This window comes from Corvus brachyrhynchos, unplaced genomic scaffold (assembly GCF_000691975.1).
Source record: "Corvus brachyrhynchos isolate BGI_N302 unplaced genomic scaffold, ASM69197v1 scaffold219, whole genome shotgun sequence".
Classification (NCBI taxonomy): Eukaryota; Metazoa; Chordata; class Aves; order Passeriformes; family Corvidae; genus Corvus; species Corvus brachyrhynchos.
Genome location: NW_008240034.1, coordinates 1,124,058 through 1,128,022, shown reverse-complemented (window position 1 = coordinate 1,128,022; position 3,965 = coordinate 1,124,058).

Below are 3,965 nucleotides of genomic sequence, written 5' to 3'. Positions count from 1 at the left end.
GGGGGTCGTGTCCGTGCGTCCCCCGGAGAGGGCGGGGACCGGCATCTCGGGATTGAGATGGGTCGGGGAGGGTTTGGGGTGCTCCCCGTGATCGGGGTGCAGCAGAGAAGACCAGTGCCTGGGCAGAGCCCGCGGCGTGGGGGACCCCAGAGCATTCCCCTGCACGACCCTGTGCTGCCCGCGCGGCTGTGCCTTCCCCACCCATCCTCGCATGAACCCGAATCTGCCTCCTCCTGCCCTCCTCCTCCTCCTCCCAAAGCAGCCCCGGCTGGCAGCAGGGGTACGGTGTGGGCTGTCTCACATGTGGCTCCTTTCATCTCTGCTCCCCAAACGCTCCCACAGCTCGGCCGGTACCCAACATCACCGCCAACGTTCAGAGGGAAACTGAGGCACCACCTTGAGCCCTGCCGGGCAAGGAGGGGAAGAAGAACTGTGGGGCCGTACCCCCATGGCACGTGCTGCCCCTGTCCTCCACAGATGTCCCCATCACCACGAGGACTGCTTCATCTGGCTCCTGAACAGTTCCCCTGGGCTGGGGAACTGCAGCTGGGCCAGCACTGCCAGGCTTTGCAGCGCTCCCAGGCTTTGTGGGGCTCCCAGCAGGACAGGGGAGGGCAGCAGAGAACCCAGGGCAAGGCAGGTCAGGTTTGGCCTTGCTCCTTGCTTGGTGTCCCCACAAAGAGATCACCCACCTGTCTGAAGGGGAGTCAGGATGCACCAGGGACCGTCACCCCGCTCCCCAGGCACAGCGCTGGGGGCACAGGGCTTTCTGCCACAGCCCAGGGCCCTCTCCAGCCCCAAGTGCCTTGTCCAGCTCCCGGCCACGCAGCTGAGCAATGTTTCACCCCGTGCACTGGCCCCAGCTGAGGTCATGTTTTCGGCAGGGCTGAGCCGGGCTCTTTCAGAGAGGGGCCCCGGCCGCAAGGCCCACGGGACCCTGCACCACCCCTCTGGCCCAGCAGCAGCCTCCTGGCTCTGAGTGGTGCCAGCACAGCACGAGCAGCTTGGTTTGGCGTGGGATGGGGCTGGACACAGCTCTGGTCCAGTGGGACATGGAGCAGCCTGGGTCCCACGACAGGGGGAGCGGGTGCAATGCCATGTGCCAGCATGGACAGAGAACTGTGTCACTGGCACTGCCACATCTCCATCCCTCCCTCCATCCCTCCAGCCAGCAGGCTGGCTCTCACCAAGGCAGATCTTCCCTCCCTTCTCCCTTTACAGCCCTTTGCACCCTAGGGACAGGTCGGGAATGGGGACGGCCGGGTTTACCCCAGACGGCATTGGTGCCATCCGCAGGTACAGGAGCCCTGAAGTCCCCGGCACCTCCAGAGAGCGTTTGGTGGGGACAGGAGCACCCAGCGTGGGACAGTGAAGGGTCCTGGGGGAAAGGACAGAGCCAGCAGCCCCTGGCCACCAGGCTCCCAGTGTGCTGCTGGCCCTGGCCCTGGCGCTGCTCCCGGCCCTGTCCTGGCTGGCGTGACCCAGGCTCACTCGGCCGCCTCGGAGCAGTTGCCCATGTAAGGGCAGAGGGCTGGGGAGCCAAACTTCCAACGGGATGTCCGTGAGCGAGGGGGTGGTGATGCTCTCACGCACATGCTCCAGGATGCAAGAGGAGCTCGCAGAGGCCAGGAAGGGATTTTCCTTGGCTGCAAGTGGGGTTGCACAACTGCCGTCTCTGGCGGGGAAGGGGTCAGACCTTGCTCAGAGCAGCAGGCGCTGCTGCATCTGTAAGGGAGCAGCCAGGCTCCTGATGTGAGGCAGGAGGAGGCTGGAGGCCAGGAGGGAAGTGGGTCCCTGAGGCAAAGGGGGCTCAGAATCCTGATGAGGCTGCCCTGCTTCCAGGAAAACCATGCTGGGGGCTTTGCTTGCCACTACCCTAGCTGTGGCTAAAGCAACTTGCCTGTGGTGATGCCACAGGCAGGGGCCAAGGCTGGTTCTCAAGCAAAACTGGGGGCAAAATTCCACTGACCAGCCCCACGCACAGGGTGACACTGCCTCCCTGAACCCCACAGACACCCCACGGGGTGACTGAGCCCCAGCAGCACTCACGGAGCAAGTGGGGTGAGGAGCTGTCCCGGGATCTGCAGGAAAGCAGCCTGCAGCACCCGAAGGGAGACAGAGGAGGCCCTGGGCCGGGGCTGGGGGCAGCAGGAGGCACTGGAGCAGGGACAAAGGAGCCTTTTGGAGCACAGTGAATGGTGGCCTCACATCTAACCTTTCCTCTGGGCACTGGTGCTACGCTGGATCAGGGCTGCAGCAGGATTTTGGAACAAGATTCAGACCCAACCATCTTCCCCCCAAACCCCAGCTGCTGCATGCTGCTGCTGGGCTCCTTTAAGGAGGGAATCTCGCCTCTCTCATCAGTTCAGGCTAATTAAACTCTGCTAAACCAATTAGAGCTGCAATTTGCAACAAGACGTTCTATTGAGAAGAAGAGCCCAGGGTCAGGGCAGAGGTTTCATACCGCCGGCGTGGATCTGTGGGCAGGTGTTGGCCAGGGCCCTGGATGTTGCCATTTCCCTATCGGAGCGAGGTGATCCTGGCCCCATTCCTCTCCTCACCGCAGTGGAATGCCCCAGTTTCTCTCATGCAAGCGGAGATGCTGCCAAACACCGCAGTGGGGAGAGGGGCTGCTGGTGGGAGCTCCACAGACCCAGCTCAGGTTTATCCATGAGCCCATGGGACCCCAGGAACCCTCGGGGACAGGCTCAGCTCAGCAGGGCCAGCACTAGAGCTCAGTGTGCACCCAGTGAAAGGGGACGGGATCGAGCCTCGGTCACATCCCTCGGAGCACGTGGCGAGTGGCCAGAGCAAGGCGTGAGCCGAGGGCACGGCCTCGGGGCTGCTGCCGGCAGCCTTGACCCTGGGGCGGGATTTTCTCCTGTGTCCTCACGGCTCCAGCCCAGTGAATTGAGTCAGTGCTTGTTTGGGGAGAGAGTGTCGGGACTGCACCTTGATGGCCGCGCTCCACCCCCAGCGCTGACACGGAGCTTCGCCCCGCGCCCCGGGGCGGCAGCGTCACCGCTCCGTGCCTCAGTTTCCCCATCTGCTGAGGCGAGATAATGCTCCTCTGCTTGATCCTGCGCTATCTCCCAGGAAGGTTGCAGGGATTAGTTTGCTAATGTTTGCAAGGAGCTTTGAAGATGAAAAGCCGTGAACAAATGCCAAGAAGTGCTGAGCTGGATTCTCCTCGCCAAGTAATCGTTTCATGTTCCTGGGACACTTCCACTTCTGTGGATGAAGGAAGGCAGGGCGGGAGCGCCAGCATGCAGGGCGGGCTGGGAGGCTGACATACATTCCCAAGACCTGCCCCTCCAAATCTGATCACCCATTCTGTTTGATTCCTGATCAAACTCTGATCCCTCCTGCTGATGCTCAGACCCAGACCCCCTCCCATCGCTAGCACCCTGCAGGCCACAGGAAGCATCACCCTGGAGGGATTCACCCCTCAGAAATGTCCTCCCCCTCTCCAGTGCTTTGGGTGCCCTCAGCAAGAGCTGCACTTGCCCAACATCTCTTCTTTTCAAATCTTTGGTCTCAGTGCTGCCAGCTCTGCCCTGAACTGATGGGAGATGCTCTGGGCTCTGTCCATGCTGGGGAAATGCCAGTGCTTGGAGCCAGGAGGTGCAAGCAACATGGAGCGGGGAGTGGGAAGGCTGGGATGCAGGAAAGCGGTGGCCAGAGCCAGCAGAATCATCCTGTCCCATCCCACCCCGCAGGACCCTGCAGCCCAGCCTGGAGAAGCCACCTCTGACACCTCGTGTCCCTCTCAGCAAGGAGCAGCTGTCTCATGGCTCCAGCTCCACCTCTCCTGTCCACGCGTGCGGATTTCCAGCCGCCTTAGCGAGCTCCTTATGGACCCATCCCGTTGTCCACACGGCTGAGCCCGGTGGGGTCGGCCTGGCTGGGCTCGGCCACGCGTGACACAGGTTTTGTGTGTGTGTTTATGTGTGTGTGTGTGTGTG